Source organism: Phocoena sinus, chromosome 14 (assembly GCF_008692025.1).
Source record: "Phocoena sinus isolate mPhoSin1 chromosome 14, mPhoSin1.pri, whole genome shotgun sequence".
Taxonomy (NCBI): Eukaryota; Metazoa; Chordata; class Mammalia; order Artiodactyla; family Phocoenidae; genus Phocoena; species Phocoena sinus.
This window is the reverse complement of record NC_045776.1, coordinates 72,806,989-72,829,150: the sequence shown is the minus strand read 5'-3', so window position 1 is coordinate 72,829,150 and position 22,162 is coordinate 72,806,989. Positions and strand designations below refer to the sequence as shown.

The 22,162-nt window shown below is 38.3% G+C and overlaps 1 protein-coding gene across 2 annotated transcripts in view; it reads right to left on the bottom strand.

Moving 5' to 3' along the window:
• SPPL3 (signal peptide peptidase like 3) overlaps positions 1-22,162 on the bottom strand; it is a 117,938-nt gene that overhangs the window by 26,328 nt on the left and 69,448 nt on the right. The window lies entirely within an intron of this gene.

Below are 22,162 nucleotides of genomic sequence, written 5' to 3'. Positions count from 1 at the left end.
TTACTTTGGTTTTGATCTTTATTCTTTCCTTTTGTCTACTGAATTGGGTTTCATCTGCTCCTTTTTTCTAGTTTATTAAGAAAGGTAAAAGCTTAGATCATCGATACTTTTTGCTCTATTCTAATCCAGGCATTTGGAGCTACAGTTCCCTAAGTATTGCTTTTGCCGCATTCCATAAATTTGGTGTGTTGTGTTTTCACTTTGTTTTAATTCAAAGTATTTTCTAATTTCCTTCTTGATTTCTTATTTGATACATGGAAGTGTGTTATTTTTGTTTCCAAACATCCGGGAATTTTCCAGAGCTCTTTCTGCTCAATTCAATCGTGATTTGTTAGGAATTGAATGTTTGTGTCCCCCACAAAGTTCATTTGTTGAAGCCCTAACCCTCAATGTGATGGATGGTATCTGGTGATGGGGCCTTTGGGAGGTAATCTGGCTGAGGTCCTGAGGGAGGGGCCCTCACGATGGGATTAGTATCCTAAGAAGAGAAAGCAGAGAGTTTGCGTGTGCACTCTCGCGCTCTCTCCTTCTCTCTCCTGGAGCATGCACACACTGAAGAAAGACCATGTATGTGAGCACACAGTAAGAAGCAGGTCATCTGCAAGCCAGGAAGAGAGTGCTCAACAGAACCCACCCATGCTGGCACCCTGACCTTGGGTTTCCAGCCTCCAGAACTTGAGAAAACAAATTTCTGTTGTTTAAGCCACCCAATCTGTGGTATTTTGTTATGGCAGCCCCAGCTGACTAACAGAGATCAGAGATCATACTTTGTATGCCTTGAATCCATTTACTGAGAATTTTTTTTTATGTCCCAAAATACATTCTATCTTGGTAAATGTTCCACATGCACTTGAGAAGAATGTGTATTCCACTGTTGAATGGAGTGTTCTATAAATGTCAATCAGGTCAAGCTGGTTGAGAATATTGTTTAAGCCACTATATCCTTACTGATTTTCTGACTACTTTGTTCTATCGATTACTGAGAGGTACTAAAATCTTCAGCTACATTTGTGGGTTTGTTTTACTTTTTCCTTGAAGTTATATCAGTTTTTGCTTCATATATTTTGAAAATCTATTAGATGCACAAACATTAAGGATTATTATGTCTTACTGCTTAACTGACCCCTTTATCATTATGAAATATGGTTTTTGGTCTGTGGTAATATTCCTTGCTCTGAAAGTTGCTTTATCTGAATCAATATAGCCACTCCAGCTTTCTTTTGATGAGTATAAGGTGTATCTTCTCCCAACCTTTTACTTTAAATTTTTTCTGGCTTTATATCTATAGTGTGTTTTCTGTAAGCATCATGTAATTGGATCTTGCTTTTTAATTCAATCTGACAACTGCTATCTTCTAACTGGAGTTTTTAGGCCAGTTTCATTTAATGTGACTATTGTTACGATCAGGTCTGAGACTATCATGTTTGTCCTATCTCTTCTGTTGTTGCTCCCCTTTACCTGCCCTCTTTTGGATTAACACAGTATTTTTTATGATTCTGTATTATTTCCTCTGTTGTCTTATTAGCTGTCTCTGCTCTTTTGTTTTAGTGGCTGTTGTACAGTTTATAGTATACATCTTTAATCAGCACAGCCTACCTTCAAGTTATATGGCAGTACTGCATATATAATATTAAAACCTGATAACAGTGTACATTTATTCCCCCTCAACCTTTGTACTATTATTACCATGCATTTTATTTTTACATGTTATGCTATGAACGCCATACTGTATTATTGTTTTTGTTCATACAATTATCTTTTAAGGAGTTTTAAATAATAAGGGGGAAAAAACCCTTTTATATTTATCACTGTAGTCACCATTTCTTTTTCTTTTCTTTTTTTTCTTTTTTGGCTATGTCCTGCATGGCTTGCAGGATCTTAGTTCCCTGGCCAGGGACTGAACCCAGGCCAGAGCAGTGAAAGCACTGAGCAAGCCCTAACCTCTGGACTGCCAGGGAGCTCCCATGTAGGCGTCATTTCTGGTGATCTTCATTCCTTTGTGTAGACCCAGACTTCCAACTGGTACCACTTTTAATCTGCTTGAAGTACTTCCTTTAACACTTCTTGTGGTGCAAGTTGGTTGGTGAAGAATTCTTTCAGGTTTTGTGTGTCTTAAAACATCTTTATTTTGCCTTTTCTTTTGGAAGATACATTTGCCATAGAATTCTATGTTGACAGTTTTTCTTTCTGTACTTTAAAGCTGTTGTTCCACTGTCTTCTCACTTATATTGTTTTCAGTGAGAAATCGGATTCCCTCCCACCTCCCATCCCCTCACCCCCTCGGCGGCTTTTTGGATTTTTTTTAATCACTGGTTTTGAGCAATTTGATTATGATGTGCCTTGGTGTAGTTTTCTTCACGGTTCCTGTGCTATGGGTTTACTGAATCTGTGGGTTATAGTTTTCTTCAAGTTTGGAAAAATTCTGGCCATTCATTCTTCAAGCATTTTTCAGTCCCCCTCTTTCTTCTCTTCCTTTCAAGGATCCTAATTACCATATTAGGCCACTGGAGATTGCTCTTTGATTTCCAATGATAGCTCAATGACACTTTTCATTTAAAAAATTATTTTTTCTTCTCTAATTCTCTTTGGATAGTTTTTATTGCTGTGCCTTCAAGTTCATTAATCTTTTCTTCTGTAATGTCTAACTGCTCTTAATCTAACCCTATGTATTTTTGATCTCAGACATTGTTGTCTTCATGTCCAGAAGTTTGATTTGGGTATTTAAAAATATCTTCTATGTACCTACCTAACTTCTTGTACATATGGAATAATATTACCATGGGTCACTATTACACAAAACAGAAATCTGGCTAAATGAGGTTGTGAGGCCCCATATATTTGCTCAAACATGGAAGATACATGCATTCCAGCTTTATAAAATGACATCCTAGACCTAAGTTTAGCAGATCCCAGGCTTCTATGACTGTGGTCTAGTAATGGTTACCTACACTGCATAGCTGACAGCAAACTTAAGCTGTTAAACAGAGCCTCTGTAGAAGACCCTGCCTCCTGAGCTATCCAGAGACCATTGTGAGTTATGGGCCTTTATCCCAACTTACTTGGCAATCTTTATTAACTCTCCAGATATGAAATTGCTTGGCTGGACCTAGAACAGTTTGTTCCATCTTCATAGAAGACTACCCTTCAATCCCCCAACCCCTGCCATCACAACCCTATTGTTATTACTATGCAATAACATATAATATATTTATACATCATAATGTTATTACTAGATATTCCATCCAGATTGTATCTTAGCTATCTGCTTAACAAACAGCAAGTCTAGGTTACTGAAATCAATGTTTATATGCTAACAAAAAGATTGAGCTATGGCTGTTCCATCACAGACAACCATTTACCATTATGGAAAAAGCCATCTAAATTATAGCGTATTAGTTGCTATTTTCAATTTGTCTTTTCACCAACTATAACTAAACAGGAAAAAGTTACGGGTGTCAGTTGTAGGAGGCAGACAAATTTCCAATTATCAATGCTCATATAGACCTACATTAAGAACCTACTACTAAGAATCCAAGTAGAAGAGATGGTCTTCTGACTATGCAGCCGTGGATTAAAATATTTTTAATAGTTAACCTTTATTGAGCTTATACTTTCAGGCACTATGCTAGGAGCTCTGCAGTCAATATTTCTTTTGATTCATAGAATAACTATAATTAAAAATGTGACTGCATTTGGAGACAGAGCCTTCAGAGAGAGAATTAAATTAAAATGGGGTTGTTAAGGTGGACCCTAATCCAATATGATTGCTGTCCTTATAAGAAGAGGAGATTAAGACAGAGAGAGAGACAGATACACTAGACACATGCACACACAGAGAAAAGACCACAGGAAGGGCACCATCTACATGTGAAGATGGTCATCTATAAGCCATTTCAGAATGAAACCAACTCTGCCAATACCTCAATCTTGGACTTCTAGCCTCCAGAACTGTGAGGAAGTAAATTTCTGCTGTTTAAGTCACCCAGTCTGTGGCACTTTGTTATGGTAGCCCTAGCAAACTATACAGAGATGCTCTATTATTATCCCTATAGTAAGGAAACCAAGGTTCTTATTATACCTCTCTGCCTTGGCTGTATCATCTCCCCTTACAAAACAACCAAACTTCTATATTTTTTTACGAAAAAGTAATATATATGATTATTTAAAAACTCAAACAATAGAGAATGGTACAAAAGACTCCTATAATCCCTATCTCCAGAGATATATATGTTTGGTATATATTTTGCCTTTTAAAAAAATGAGGATTAATATGTCATCTCACAAGTTAATTTTCATTCAGTAGTATGCCAAGACTACCTTTCCACATCAATACATACAACTCGTTTTCATTTAAAAACAACAAAAAAAGCTAAGACTATTTCTCCTTGGGTTAACTTGATCTGACATTATTTTTGGATGAACTGCATATATCCTGCCTTATTAGGAAGAAATAGTAAGAAAAGCAACCTTTTACAAGCAGATGATATGGTTTGATCTTGATGGGTGGGGTATAACCCGACAACTGAGCCTGCTAGATAAGTAGTGTCAGAAAGAATGACAACTGATCGACATTTTTCAAATTTAAGTTGATGTGTAAGTATAAACCCCAGGGTGCATTTTTTGGTCACTTTGATGTACATTTAACAAGTAGTTTATCACAGACAGTACATCAGGAAGTAGTTTAACATTCTCTGAGTGCTTTAATAAGGTTTTATTGTGGCTGAGATCTGGTTATATTTGCTCCAAATTTTTTTCAGGCTAAAACTAATTCAGTTGTATTGTAAGGAACAGAACTTTAGGAAATCAACTATTAGTATCTTTAGGTACTAGACTGGATTATACAGGGTTTTCTGAGAAAGTCCTAGGCCCATGAGAACTTCCACTGCTTGCTGAGGACAAGGGGAAACATGGGCTTATAGTTAGGCCATTTTACATTCCTTGGTTGTGATAAAAATGCAAATGTGCTGTAAGAACAAAGAGGTCTGTATTCAGCCAGCCACGGAGTACACATCTGGACCGCTGCCCACATTTATCAAGAAATCAATATTCAGGAATAATCAGTTGAAGAATTAATAACCCATTAATTTCTCCAGGTATTGTACAATGTAACATTAGAGTAAGCTAGCAATCTAGACCACAGCTTTCTGTTGCTGGCTGTGTCTCCCCAGTTTTGGCAAAATTGCTTTTGCTGAAATCTATTTTCACAAAATGCTACCAGCTTATATTGAAGGGTACTATAATTCATTCAACAAACAATGAATGCCTATTATGGATGCTATGAAATTCAATGTTGCATCCTCTTTCTGAGGGTCTTTGGGATAAAGGTCTGTCTGATCTTAAGACCAAGAATAATTGCAATTCACCTGAACAACTGGGTTCTTTTTATTCAAGGACATTGTAAAGTTTTTCTTTCTTTCTTCTGAAGGTTGGCTGCTAGAAAGCTTACTGTGGTGTCCATAGACCACCAGTAGTAAGGGTGCTGGCCAATATGGTATACACTTTTAGACTTATTTTTGACTCTACTTTGTCTCCACCCATACTTTTCTTTGGCCCCATTTTAATTTACCTTATCTCATCACAACTTGTAAAACTTAATAAATGGTCTGAAATCCTTTTGGACAGGGCAGAGCAAAAATAAACAACTGCAGGAAGCAAAATGGAGCTGAGAACACATTTACTGAAAGTTATACTTGTTCATCTGTTTGAATTCTGATAACAGAGTACAACTGTGAATATTGGAGGAGAAAGGAAAATTTAAATTTTTTATTTTAGTATTTTAATTTAAGAGTACCACGTTTTTTGATCATTTCAGTTTTGGAAGCAAGCACAATGAAGGGGGAGAATTCACTTGGTCAAGGTAAACACTATATGGCTGAACTTGGCTTTACACTAAATGTGTGTTCCTAGAAAAGTTAGTGATTTTTATAAATGGAACATTGAAAAAGGAACTGATAAAACTGTTAAATATATCAAGGAACTTGTCCATATACATATTTACAATGTACATAACCATTCCCTACATTATCTAATAAATTCAGATTTCTGTATGTTTTCTTAAAGTAGGACAGGTTATGAGAGGGCAAAAAGAACAATTCAAAAGATAAGCATATCACACATCAGTGTGTGATAAACACATCATGACATTCGTGAACCACAGTCAGACTTATTTTGGTTAACCTGATCTAACTTAATTACATGCATTTAGTATGAGGGGCAACACAATCATATAAAGTGCATTTCTTATCATCTCTGTGGTCTTATTAACCTGATGAGTTTGTCTTCCTAGAGTAGGTTTGGGTATAAGCAAATAAACCATCCTCACCATTAAAGAAAGCACAGGTAGGTGCTTGCCTTAAAAAAAAGGTAGCAGTTACTCTATAAAAGTTCCATTATTCCTTTATACGGCAACTTCACATATACAGAGATATATGTATTATAATTATATATTATCTATTTGTCTATTGATCATAAAGTATATCTTCCTTTTGATTTCATTTTACATCTACTTCATTTAAAAATTTTTTAATTTATTTATTTTTGGCTGCATTGGGTCTTCATTGCTGCATGTGGGCTTTCTCTACTTGTGGCAAGGGGGGGCTACTCTTCATTGCGGTGCACAGGCTTCTCATTGTGGTGGCTTCTCTAGTTGTGGAGCATGGGCTCTAGGCACGCGGGCTTCAGTAGCTGTGGCACGCCGGCTCAGTAGTTGTGGTTCGCAGGCTCTAGAGCGCAGGCTCAGTAGTTGTGGTGCACGGGCTTAGTTGCTCTGCGGCATGTGGGATCTTCCCAGACCAGGGCTCAAACCCGTGTCCCCTGAATTGGCAGGCGGATTCTTAACCACTGCGCCACCAGGGAAGTCCCTACATCTACTTCCAACCTGTTATTTTTTTGTCTATGATTCCTGATGGAACAGAACTTAAGTGTCCTGACAGTAATAAGCTGCCTAAGAAATTCTAAATCATCCTCACATTGTGATTCTTGAGTCCATATGCCCATCAGGACAGTCCCTTTCTCCTCCTCTCTCCCCTCCATTAATGTTCTCCTGTTGATTTGTCAAAGGCTTTGGGGACATACATATTAGATGAGTAATTATACTGTTTTTTTCCTGAGCAGCTGGAAAGATTGAGAGACAGGTGTCATCTTTAAGTAATATAGGAAGTCCAGCTAGCAAAGCTCAGCCAAGGGATGGCGAACGTTAAGGGTTCCTAAATCAAGGATTTGTTCTGGGCTTTACAATCTCATTTTATTTGGCACAGTTTTCCCCTCTGTACTTTGAAATGTGAAAGCCTGTGGGTAAATAATCAGTACAATTCACAAATCTTTTATCCTGTATTTTATGATTTTCTCCATGTCATCCCAGCTCTAAACAAATAAAATGGAATAATTTAAATGAGCAAATAATATATTTTTATGGTCCCAAATCAGAGGAGATAAGAACATATTAATATTTGGCTAGGCATCTGGAGGGGCAATAGGGATAGGGCTAAACAAATTCAAGAAGCATTTTTTTGTGCATGTCCTATATAGAATGGAGCATGAAAGTGAATCATGGAAGCCAATGGAGGAGAAATTTGCAATAGTAAGTGATGGTAAACCATCAAGGCTTATCAAGGATGAGGATTGAGGGGAAACTTTTTTGATTTAGCAAAAAGGGAAACTCTGAGAACTTCAGGAGAACTTCAACAGAGTTGTAAAAGTTAAATAACATATCAGTGAATGGGTCCGTAAAATGCTACCAGCAATGAAGAACCAACAACTGAGTGTTAGGTAAGAGTTTATCAAAGTGTGTTGTGTAGGTCACCTGAATGAGGTGCTGGGCCCCCATCCTAAGCCTACTGAACAATCTTCCCCAGGTGATTTTTATGCACAATAAGGTCTGAGAACCACTGCTGAAGAAAAAAAATCATCAAAAAGGGGTTTTTAAGAAAGCTTCTCATTCCTTCTGACTTTACTACCAGATCAATTTATTTGCTTCATATTTAAAATTTTATTATTGTTCTCAATAGCCAGCAGCAGTAAAGTACTGCTTGAGTTTGAATCCCAGCTCTATCACTTATTACTTGGGTAAGCTACTTAACATTTCTGGGCCCTAGTTTCCTCATTTATAAAATGGGAATAACAATACCTATCCTGTTGAATTGATGTGAGGATTAGTGAGACTTTATGTAAAACACTTAGCACTGTACTTGGTACATAAATGTTCAGTAAAATGTCAGCTATTTTCTTCATCAGGTTTCTTTAATATAGTCAAGGTCTAAGTAAAAAAAAATTAAAATAGCCAATAAAAATCATACATCTCTACCCAATCCCCTCAGAGTAAGAAACAGAAGTCACTCACAACAATTGAGAGGCATCTAAGCTGGTAGAAGTGGTAGAAGTCAGAGAGCAAGATAGATTGGGAAGCATCATTCAGCACCCTAGGCACCCAACTGGCTGTGTCTTAATGAAGAACTCCCTTAAGTATTTTCATCAAGGAATCCACAACCAAATAAGCAACAGGTCAGTTCTTCATCTAGCTATCCCTTGTTCACATTAAAGCAAGAATCAAGGAAATTAACCTGATACCAGTTTTACCTCACTGACTACTGCAATTTTCGTTTTGTTACCACAAAGAGATATTTTTGATAAGAGGCATTCCTAAAAGCCCCCACATGATCACAGGTCAATGAGTAAAAAGAAACTATCCGTTGAACTAGAATATGTGACAAGTTTTGACCTATCAAAACAGTAATTTCAGTCTGGTTTGTTTATTAAATACTTAGATGTGAAAATCTGTTGTAAAACTATTTGGTTAAGTACTACTAAAACAATACACTTACAAATCACTCTGGAAAGCTTAAAGAGAGAGTGTATTACAAATCAGAATATAGTTAACACTATGCCACTATTGTTATAAATTATAGTTAAAGTACTCATAATTAATGAAATAACAACTTTCAAGATATGGGTTCACAGAGGTTAAGTTACTTGCCCCAAATTAAACAGTGGCAAGAGCCAAACTAGAACCAATATCAGTCTCTTAACAAATTGTGTATGCTTTGTGTATCAAGTTTCCATGAAAAATCTGCTTTTCTTAGAGCTTCCCATCTCAAAAATGGCACCATCACTGGGGGTCCAGCTGTTTCAGGCCATAAACCTTGGAGTCACCCTTGACTCTTCTCTCTCACACACTATATCCATTCCATCAGCAATCCTGTCCTAAATCCGCTGATATCTCACTCCACCATTATTAGCTTAGTTAAAGCACCATCATTTTTGGCCTATACTAGAGCAGCAGTCTCCCATGTTTCCCTTATTTCACTCTTCCCTCTTACTCAACTATCTATTTCCCATACAGAACCTAGACCAACTTTTCTAAAACACAAACCAGACAATATCACTCCCTGCTCTCAACACTCTGTTGTAGGTTGATTTTTCCAACTGCATATGGAACATTCTCCAGGACACATCATATGCTAGACCATAAAACAAGTCACAAATATTTAAAAGGATTAAAGCCATAAAAAGTATGTCTCTGAGCACAGCAGAACTGAGGCTGATGAAATTCTTTTAAATAACAGAGAATTTTGACAAATTCCAATTATTAGGAAAGTAAGCCACACACTTAAAAAGAACCCATAGGTCAAAGAAAAAAATCACCAGGAAAAATATCTTGAATTGAATGAAATGAAAATACAACATAACAAAATTTATGGGTTGCAGTTAAAGCAGTGTTTAGAGGGAAATTTGTAGCTTTAAATGCCTATGTTAAAAAAGAAGAAAGGAGGCTTCCCTGGTGGCACAGTGGTTGAGAGTCTGCCTGCCGATACAGGGGGACATGGGTTTGTGCCCCGGTCTGGGAAGATCCCACATGCTGCGGAGTGGCTGGGCCTGTGAGCCATGGCTGCTGAGCTTGCGCATCTGGAGCCTGTGCTCCGCAACGGGAGAGGCCACAGCAGTGAGAGGCCCGCGTACTGCAAAAATAAATAAATTTAAAAAAAGAAGAAAGGTTTCAAATCAGAAACTTGAGCTTCTACCTTAAGGATTTAGAAAAAGAAGCAAAAATAAACTCAAAGCAAGCCGAAAGAAGGAAATGACAGACTGGAGTAGAAATCAATGAAAAGTGAAATAGAAAAAAGAAAAAGAAAAATCAATGAAATCAAAAGTTGGTTCTTTGAAAAGATGAAATTGACAAACCTTTAGCTAGACTAACAAAGAAAAAAAAAGACAGAAAACAAATGACTAAAATAGAAAATGGAAGAGGGAACATCACTACTGACGAACAGAAATTAGGAGGAGAAGGAAGGGGGGAGATCGGGAAGATGGCATAAGAGTAAGACGCAGAGATCACCTTCCTCCCCACAGATACAACAGAAATACATCTACACGTGGAACAACTCCTACAGAAAACCTACTGAACGCTGGCAGAAGACCTCAGACTTCCCAAAGGCAAGAAACTCCTCACGTACCTGGGTAGGACAAAAGAAAAAACAGAGACAAAAGAATAGGGACGGGACCTGCACCAGTGGGAGGGAGCTGTGAAGGAGGAAAAGTTTCCACACACTGGGAAGCCCCTTCGTGGGCGGAGACTGCGGGTGGCAGAGCGGGGAAGCTTCGGAGACACGGAGGAGAGCGCAGCCACCGGGATGCAGAGGGCAAAGCGGAGAGATTCCCACACAGAGGATCGGTGCCGACCGGCACTCACCAGCCCAAGAGGCTTGTCTGCTCACCCGCCAGGGCGATTGGGGCTGGGAGCTAGGGCTTCCGTCGGAGCGCAGGGAGAGGACTGGGGTTGGCGGTGTGAACACAGCCTGCAGGGGGTTAGTGCACCACGGCTAGCCAGGAGGGAGTCCTGGGAAAAGTCTGGAGCTGCCGAAGAGGCAAGAGGCTTTTTCTTCCCTCTTTGTTTCCTGGTGCGCTAGGAGAGGGGATTAAGAGCGCTGCTTAAAGAAGCTCCAGAGACGGGCGCGAGCCGCGGCTAACAGTGCGGACCCCAGAGATGGGCATGAGACACTAAGGCTGCTGCTGCTGCCACCAAAAAGCCTGTGTGCGAGCACAGGTCACTATCCACACCTCCCTTCCGGGGAGCCTGTGCAGCCGCCACTGCCAGGTTCCCGGGATCCAGGGACAACTTCCCCGGGAGAACACACGGCGCACCTCAGGCTGGTGCAACGTCCTGCCGGCCTCTGCTGCCACAGGCTCGCCCCTCATCCGCACCCCTCCCTCCCCCAGGTCTGAGTGAGCCAGAGTCCCCTAAGCAGCAGCTCCTTTAACCCCGTCCTGTCTGAGCGAAGAACAGACGCCCTCCGGTGACCTACATGCAGAGGCAGGGCCAAATCCAAAGTTGAGCCCAGGGAGCTGTGCGAACAAAGAAGAGAAAGGGAAATCTCTCCCAGCAGCCTCAGAAGCAGCGGATTAAAGTTCCACAATCAACTTGATGTACCCTGCATCTGTGGAATACATGAATAGACAACGAATCATCCCAAATTGAGGAGGTGGACTTTGAGAGCAAGATTTATTATTTTTTCCCCTTTTCCTCTTTTTGTGAGTGTGTATGTGTATGCTTCTGTGTGAGATTTTGTCTGTATAGCTTTGCTGTCACCATTTGTCCTAGGGTTCTAGATCTGTTTTTGTTTTTTTTCTTAAAAAACTATTTTTCTTAATAATTCTTTTTTATTTTAATAACTTTTTAATTTTATCTTACCTTTTATTTTATCCTCTTTCCTCTTTCTTTCATTTCCTCCTTCCTCCCTCCCTCCCTTTCTTTCTTTCTACTTTTTCTCCCTTTCATTCTGAGCCGTGTGGATGAAAGGCTCTTGGTGCTGCAGCCAGCAGTCAGTGCTGTGCCTCTGAGGTGGGAGAGCCAACTTCAGGACACTGGTCCACAAGAGACCTCCCAGCTCCACATAATATCAAATGGCAAAAATCTCCCAGAGATCTCCATCTCAACACCAGCACCCAGCTTCACTCAACAACCAGCAAGCTACAGTGCTGGACACCCTATGCCAAACAACTAGCAAGACAGGAACACAACCCCACACATTAGCAGAGAGGCTGCCTAAAATCATAATAAGTCCACAGACACCCCAAAACACACCACCAGACGTGGACCTGCCCACCGGAAAGACAAGATCCAGCCTCATCCACCAGAACACAGGCACTAGTCCCCTCCACCAAGAAGCCTACACAACCCATTGAAACAACTTTGGCCACTGGGGACAGACACCAAAAACAACGGGAACTACGAACCTGCAGCCTGCAAAAAGAAGACCCCAAACTCAGTAAGATAAGCAAAATGAGAAGACAGAAAAACACACAGCAGATGAAGGAGCAAGATAAAAACCCACCAGACCTAACAAATGAAGAGGAAATAGTCTCTGTGAAAAAGAATTCAGAATAATGATAGTAAAGATGATCCAAAATCTTGGAAATAGAATAGAGAAAATGCAAGAAACATTTAACAAGGACCTAGAAGAACTAAAGATGAAACAAGCAACGATGAACAACACAATAAATGAAATTAAAAATTCTCTAGATGGGATCAATAGCAGAATAACTGAGGCAGAAGAACGTATAAGTGACCTGGAAGATTAAATAGCGGAAATAACTACTGCAGAGCAGAATAAAGAAAAAGAATGAAAAGAACTGAGGACAGTCTCAGAGACCTCTGGGACAACATTAAATGCACCAACATTCGAATTATAGGGGTTCCAGAAGAAGAAGAGAGAAAGAAAGGGACTGAGAAGATATTTGAAGAGATTATAGTTGAAAACTTCCCTAATATGGGAAAGGAAATAGTTAATCAAGTCCAGGAAGCACAGAGTCCCATACAGGATAAATCCAAGGAGAAACATGCCAAGACACATATTAATCAAACTGTCAAAAATTAAATACAAAGAAAACATATTAAAAGCAGCAAGGGAAAAACAACAAATAACACACAAGGGAATCCCCATAAGGTTAACAGCTGATCTTTCAGCAGAAACTCTGCAAGCCAGAAGGGACTGGCAGGACATATTTAAAGTGATGAAGGAGAAAAACCTACAACCAAGATTACTCTACCCAGCAAGGATCTCATTCAGATTTGATGGAGAAATTAAAACCTTTACAGACAAGCAAAAGCTGAGAGAGTTCAGCACCACCAAACCAGCTTTACAACAAGTGCTAAAGGACCTTCTCTAGGCAAGAAACACAAGAGAAGGAAAAGACCTACAATAACAAACCCAAAACAATTAAAATGGGAATAGGAACATACATATCAATAATTACCTTAAATGTAAATGGATTAAATGCTCCAACCAAAAGACACAGACTGGCTGAAGGGATACAAAAACAAAACCCATATACATTCTGTCTACAAGAGACCCACTTCAGACCTACAGACACATACAGACTGAAAGTAAGGGGATGGAAAAAGATATCCCATGCAAATGGAAACCAAAAGAAAGCTGGAGTAGCAATTCTCATATCAGACAAAATAGACTTTAAGATAAAGACTTAGAAGAGACAAAGAAGGACACTACATAATGATCAAGGGATCGATCCAAGAAGAAGATATAACAATTGTAAATATTTATGCACCCAACATAGGAGCACCTCAATACATAAGGCAAATACTAACAGCCATAAAAGGGGAAATTGACAGTAACACATTCATAGTAGGGGACTTTAACAACCCACTTTCACCAATGGACAGATCATCCAAAATGAAAATAAATAAGGAAACACAAGCTTTAAATGATACATTAAACAAGATGGAGTTAATTGATATTTACAGGACATTCCATCCAAAAACAACAGAATACACATTCTTCTCAAGTGCTCATGGAACATTCTCCAGGATAGATCATATCTTGGGTCATAAATCAAGGCTTGGTAAATTTAAGAAAATTGAAATTGTATCAAGTATCTTTTCCAACCACAACGCTATGAGACTAGATATCAATTACAGGAAAAGATCTGTAAAAAATACAAACACATGGAGGCTAAACAATACACTACTTAATAACGAAGTGATCACTGAAGAAATCAAAAAGAAAATCAAAAAATACCTAGAAACAAATGACAATGGAGACAAGATGACCCAAACCTATGGGATGCAGCAAAAGCAGTTCTAAGAGGGAAGTTTATAGCAATACAATCCTACCTCAAGAAACAGGAAACATCTTGAATAAACAACCTAACCTTGCACCTAAAGCAATTAGAGAAAGAAGAACAAAAAAACACCAAAGTTAGCAGAAGGAAAGAAATCATAAAAATCAGATCAGAAATAAATGAAAAAGAAATGAAGGAAATGAGAGCAAAGATCAATAAAACTAAAAGCTGGTTCTTTGAGAAGATAAACAAAATTGATTAACCATTAGCCAGACTCATCAAGAAAAAAAGGGAGAAGACTCAAATCAACAGCATTAGAAATGAAAAAGGAGAAGTAACAACTGACACTGCAGAAATACAAAAGATCATGAGAGATTACTACAAGCAACTCTATGCCAATAAAATGGACAACTTGGAAGAAATGGACAAATTCTTAGAAAAGCACAACCTGCCAAGACTGAATCAGGAAGAAATAGAAAATATGAACAGACCAATCACAAGTACTGAAATTGAAACTGTGATTAAAAATCTTCCAACAAACAAAAGCCCAGGACCAGATGGCTTCACAGGTGAATTCTATCAAACATTTAGAGAAGAGCTAACCCCTATCCTTCTCAAACTCTTCCAAAATATAGCAGAGGGAGAAACACTCCCAAACTCATTCTACGAGGCCACCATCACCCTGATACCAAAACCAGACAAGGATGTCACAAAGAAAGAAAACTACAGGCCAATTATCACTGATGAACATAGATGCAAAAATCCTCAACAAAATACTAGCAAACAGAATCCAACAGCACATTAAAAGGATCATACACCATGATCAAGTGGGGTTTATTCCAGGAATGCACGGATTCTTCAATATACGCAAATCAATCAACGTGATATGATACACCATATTAACAAACTGAAGTATAAAAACCATATGATCATCTCAATAGATGCAGAGAAAGCGTTCAACAAAATTCAACACCCACTTATGATAAAAACCCTGCAGAAAGCAGGCAGAGAGGGAACTTTCCTCAACATAATAAAGGCCATATATGACAAACCCACAGCCAACATCGTCCTCAACGGTGAAAAACTGAAAGCATTTCCACTAAGATCAGGAAGAAGACAAGGTTGTCCACTGTCACCACTCTTATTCAACACAGTTTTGGAAGTTTTAGCCACAGCAATCAGAGAAGAAAAGGAAATAAAAGGAATCCAAATCAGAAAAGAAGAAGTAAAGCTGTCACTGTTTGCAGATGACATGATACTATACATACAGAATCCTGAAGATGCTACCAGAAAACTACTAGAGCTAATCAATGAATTTGGTAAAGTAGCAGGATACAAAATTAATGCACAGAAATCGCTGGCATTCCTATAAACTAATGATGAAAAATCTGAAAGTGAAATCAAGAAAACACTCCCATTTACCATTGCAACAAAAAGAATAAAATACCTAGGAATAAACCTACCTAAGGAGACAAAAGACCTGTATGCAGAAAATTATAAGAAACTGATGAAAGAAATTAAAGATGATACAAATAGATGGAAAGATATACCATGTTCTTGGATTGGAAGAATCAACATTGTGAAAATGACTGTACTACCCAAAGCAGCCTATAGATTCAACGCAATCCCTATCAAACTACCACTGGCATTTTTCACAGAACTAGAACAAAAAATTTCACAATTTGTATGGAAACACAAAAGACCCCAAATAGCCAAAGCAATCTTGAGGGAAAAAAACGGAGCTGGAGGAATCAGGCTCCCTGACTTCAGACTATACTACAGAACTACAGTAATCAAGACAGTATGTTACTGGTACAAAAACAGAAATATAGATCAATGGAACAAGATAGAAAGCCCAGAGATAAACCCACACACATACAGACACCTTATTTTTGATAAAGGAGGCAGGAATGTACAGTGGAGAAAAGACAGCCTCTTCAATAAGTGGTGCTGGGAAAACTGGACAGCTACATGTAAAGGAATGAAATTAGAACACTCCCTAACACCATACACAAAAATAAACTCAAAATGGATTAAAGACCTAAATGTAAGGCCAGACACTATCAGACTCTTAGAGGAAAACATAGGCAGAACACTCTATGACATAAATCACAGCAAGATCCTTTTTGACCCACCTCCTAGAGAAATGGAAATAAAAACAAAAATAAACAAATGGGACCTAATGAAACTTCAAAGCTTTTGCACAGCAAAGGAAACCATAAACAAGACCAAAAGACAACCCACAGAATGGGAGAAAACATTTGCAAATGAAGCAACTGACAAAGGATTAATCTCCAAAATTTACAAGCAGCTCATGCAGCTCAATAACAAAAACACAAACAACCCAATCCAAAAATGGGCAGAAGACCTAAATAGACATGTCTCCAAAGAAGATATACAGACTGCCAACAAACACATGAAAGAATGCTCAACATCATTAATCATTAGAGAAATGCAAATCAAAACTACAATATCATCTCACACCAGTCAGAATGGCCATCATCAAAAAATCTAGAAACAATAAATGCTGGAGAGGGTGTGGAGAAAAGGGGACACTCTTGCACTGCTGGTGGGAATGTGAATTGGTACAGCCACTATGGAGAACAGTATGGAGGTTCCTTAAAAATCTACAAATAGAACTACCATATGACCCAGCAATCCCACTACTGGGCATATACCCTGAGAAAACCAAAATTCAAAAAGAGTCATGTACCAAAATGTTCACTGCAGCTCTATTTACAATAGCTAGGAAATGGAAACACTCTAAGTGCCCATCATCGGATGAATGGATAAAGAAGATGTGGCACATATATACAATGGAATATTACTCAGCCATAAAAAGAAACGAAATTGAGCTATTTGTAATGAGGTGGATGGACCCAGAGTATGTCATACAGAGTGAAGTAAGTCAGAAAGAGAAAGACAAATACCGTATGCTAACACATATATATGGAATTTAAGAAAAAAAAATGTCATGAAGAACTCAGGGGTAAGACAGGAATAAAGACACAGACCTACTAGAGAATGGACTTAAGGATATGGGGAGGGGGAAGGGTAAGCTGTGACAGCGAGAGAGTGGCATGGACATATATACACTACCAAATGTAAAATAGATAGCTAGTGGGAAGCAGCTGCATAGCACAGGGAGATCAGCTTGGTGCTTTGTGACCGCCTAGAGGGGTGGGATAGGGAGGGTGGGAGGGATGGAGATGCAAGACGGAAAAGACATGGGAACATATGTATATGTATAACTGATTCACTTTGTTATAAAGCAGAAACTAGCACACCACTGTAAAGCAATTATACTCCAATAAAGATGCAAAAAAAAAAAAAAAAAAGAGGAGAGAAGGAGGAGGAAAGATTAAAGGCAGTCAGATTTTTTTTTCCCAGAAAAAAAAATGTACTTATCTTTATCACACACAAAGAATGACAGAAAGCAACGGTAAAATGCTAACATTTGAGGAATCTGGGTAAAGAGTATATGAGAATTTTTTGTACTAATTTTATAACTTTTATGTCTGAAATTGTTTCAAAATAAATGTTTTAAAGAAATTAAAAATGAAATACCATCAAAAGAAAGCAGGTATAGCAATATTAATGTCAGACAAAATAAAACTCAAAGCAAAAAGCATAAAACAGAAGAAAAAGGGCTACTGGATAATAATTTGAAAATACAGTCTACCAAGATATAATATCATAAACCTTTTTGTACTTAACAAAATAACTTTAAAAATGAATCAACAGGGCTTCCCTGGTGGCGCAGTGGTTGAGAGTCCGCCTGCCGATGCAGGGGACGCGGGTTCGTGCCCCGGTCTGGGAGGATCCCACATGCCACGGAGCGGCTGGGCCCGTGAGCCATGGCCGCTGAGCCTGCGCGTCCGGAGCCTGTCCTCCGCAACGGGAGAGGCCGCAACGGTGAGAGGCCCGCGTAACGCATAAAAAAAAAAAAAAAAAAAAAAAAATGAATCAACAAAAATGTAAGGGAAAACAGACAAATTCCAATCACAGTTGAATACTTTCAGCTATCCTAGAAATTAACAGATAAAATAAAAGGCATTCAGATTTGAAAGGAAGAAGCAAAGCTGTCTTTACTTGCAGGGTGCATTATCCTGCATGTAGGGAACTCCAAGAAATCCATACACAAAAAACTACTAGCACTAATAAATGAGTTCAGCAAAGCTATAGGATACCAGGTTAATATTTTAAAATCATTCATAGTTCTATATACTTAGCAATGAAAAATCTAAAAATAAATCAAGGAAAAATTCCATCAACAATAACATCGAAAATAATAAAATACTTAGGAATAAGTTTAACAGAAGTGGTGCAAACCTTGTACACTGAAAATTACAAAACATTAGTAAGAAAAATAAAAGGTTATCTAAATAAATGGAAAGACATTCCAGGTCCCTGGATTGAAAGACTCAATATTATTAAGATAGCAATTCTTCCCAAACTGATCTATAGATACACAATACCTATCAAAATCCCAGAAGAATTTTTGTAGAAACAGACCAGCTGAACCTAAACTTAATATGGAAATACAAAGGATTCATAATAGCCATTATAACCATATAAATGTATAGCCATATAAGTGTTATCCATAATAACACTTTTGAAAAAGAAAAGAGCTGTAGGACTTAAACTACTAGATTTCAACATTTACTATAAAAGCAGTAGCAATTGGATTTCCCTGGTGGCGCAGTGGTTAAGAATCCACCTGCCAATGCAGTGGACATGGGTTCGAGCCCTGGTCCAGGAAGATCCCACATGCCACGGATCAACTAAGTCTGTATGCCACAACTACTGAGCCTGTGATCTAGAGCCTGCAAGCCACAACTACTGAAGCCCATGCACCTAGAGCCCATGCTCCTCAACAAGAGAAGCCACCACAATGAGAAGCCTGTGCACCACAACAAAGAGTAGCCCCCACTCACCGCAACTAGAGAAAGCCCGTGTGCAGCAATGAGACCCAACACAGCCCAAAATAAATAACTAAAATAAATAAATTTATTAAAAAAGAAATGGGGAGTCCCGTGACAAATCTTTACACTTATGGAGAACTGATTTTTGACAATGGGTGAAGGACTGTCTTTTCACCAAATGGTGCTGGGACAACTGGATAGTCATATTCATAAAGACGAATTTAGATTTGTACTTCAGTTGTATTTCACAAAAATCAACTCAAAATGAATTATAGACTTAAATGTAAAACGTAAAAATATAGGAGAAAAACTGTGCTCATGGATAAGGCAAAGAGTTCTCTGGTACACCACCAAAAGCATACTCCACAAGACAAAAAGTTGGTAAGCTGGACTTTATCAAAATAAAATATGTTTACACTTTGAAAGACACTGTTAAGAAAATGAAAAGGCAAGCTAGATACTGGAAGAAAATATTTGCAAATCATGTGACTGAGAGAGAACCTGGATCTAGAATATTTAAAGAACTGTTACAATTTGGTATAAGACAACCCAATTTTATAATGGGCAAAGATTTGAATAGACATTTCACCAAAGAAGAAAAACACATGCCTAACAAGTACATTAAATGATGCTCAACATCTTTTCAACCTGATCTCAGTTATCAGGGAAATGCAATCAAAGCACAATGAGATATTTCATACCCTAGCACTAGAATGGCTATAATAAAAAGATAGTGGGCTTCCCTGGTGGCACAGTGGTTAAGAATCCTCCTGCCAATGCAGGGGACACGGGTTCGAGCCCTGGTCCGGGAAGATCCCACATGCTGCAGAGCAACTAAGCCCATGAGCCACAACTACTGAGGATGCGCTCCAGAGCCCACGAGCCACAACTACTGAGCCTGCATGCCGCAACTACTGAGACCCATGCGCCTAGAGCCCGTGCTCCACAACAAGAGAAGCCACTGCAGTGAAAAGCCCACGCACCACATGAAGAGTAGCCCCTGCTTACAGCAACTAGAGAAAGCCCGCGTGCAGCAATGAAGACCCAATGCAGCCAAAAATAATAAATAAAATAAAATTTAAAAATAAAAGATAGTAACATGTGTTTTAAAAAGCCCTTACCAGCTACTGAACTGTATGCTTAGAAATGGATTAAAATATTAAATTTTATATTATGTATATTTTACCACACACACACAAAAGCCTTTACCAATTCTTTAAAAAAAAAAAAGATGAATAAAGCAGGAAAAACCAAAGCCAAACCCCCCAAAATCTTCCATCTTTAGATGGCTTCTCTGGTGATTTCTATCAAATATTTAAAAAAGAAGTAACACAATTTCACGTAATCTTTTCCAGAAAACAGAAGAGGAGGAAATACTTGCAAATTTACTTAAAATGAGGTAAATTTAAATGTATAATTAAAGGCATCATGATTTATTTTCTGCAGAAAGTGCATTACTAAAGTATAAAAGACATATAGTATTGGACCACAAGTCTTAAGAACTGGGTTCCAATCCAGATTTTGTTACCAACTAGTTGTATAATCTTTAGCAAGTTACCTCATCTTGTTGGGCCTCGGTTTCCTCATTTGTAAAATAATGAGAAGTACCAGAGAAATCCTTTCCATCCACATAATATAATTCTATGGTATATTTATTACATAAAATTTTGTTTAAAACTTGCCCAATTCTAAGTTGGTATAACCCTTCTGGAAAACAACATGGCAATATGTAGTAAGAGCCAGTTCATACGCTTTGGAGAAGTTTTTCAATTTTTGGATATTTATCTTAGGGATATTTTTCAGCCAAAGCAAAAGAATACATAAAAAAATGGTCACTTTAACAACTCACATGTCCAGAAAGAGTGGAATAAGATAGTAATACAAAGAAATATCAAATTACTAAAAATTAGTATGAAGATAATGAAAAATATTTTTGTTAGATAATAATCAGAATATAAATGATTTAAAATATAAAAATGTACACAGTATATAAGTATGTGCCAAAGAAAATGTCATATGAGCTAATGAAAGGAGTATTAGAGTTGTGAGTCTAAAGGTTTTTTTTAATCATAGTTTTTTTTTTTCTTTTTGCGTTACGCGGGCCTCTCACTGTTGTGGCCTCTCCCATTGTGGAGCACAGGCTCTGGACGCGCAGGCTCACTGGCCATGGCTCACGGGCCCAGCCGCTCCGCAGCATGTGGGATCTTCCCAGACCGGGGCATGAACCCGTGTCCCCTGCATCGGCAGGCGGACTCTCAACCACTGCGTCACCAGGGAAGCCCTAAAGACTTTTGAAATGTTGAAACATACACTCAAAAAGAAAAAAACAAAAACTTGTCCAAAGGATAGAGATACAAAATATCAGGATTATGTTGATGAGGTTCTAAATTGCCCTGGCTTGACTAATGCTTCCTAAGAGTGGTTATGAACCTAGGGCTCCCAGCTGAAGTCTCAATGATTAAAACTTTTATCAACTGATACTGGAATTATCAACAGTATTTTACTTGTCCTACTCAGTGTTGAGATAAAGCCTGGAAGTCTTATGATTTTACCAAATACCCATTAAAATCCAGATATAATACTGGAGAGTTCAAAATCCTTATGCCTGATGATTTCGTTTATCACTGTTGCTCCTTTTCAAGTTCTCAATTTAAAATTTCTCAGGCAGCCTTCATTTTTAAATGTATCAGCCACAAAACTATTTGAGTTATACAACCACCAAATCTCCTCCAAAGTAAGAACAGTGAAAAGAAGGGAGTATCTAGCTTCCTGATTTTCCTTTGTATTTCTATAGCTGTTTGCTAGGATGGGAACTTCGAGAAGGTCAGCAGAGGGAATACTTGGTAAATGCTACCTACCGTGCACAATCCTCATAAAAGTAGGTGGAACCACATGAAATTATTTGTGTAGATCAAAAATGTGAGTATCAGCAGTCTCATATGGCTCAACGTAGGTCAGTGCCTTTTTTTTAATTAAGAAAAACTTTATGTCCCCTTTGAGACTCTGAAGAATCACTGTCAAGGACTCTCCTTAACCCTCTCAATGAGTGTATTTACGTGAATCCTTTTTTTCAGAACCAGAATTTAAGCAATTAGTTTTTGCTTGTTTGCATTAAAATGCCAAAGCCATAAGCAAAACCAAGAAGTGTTTTAACAGAAGCCAAC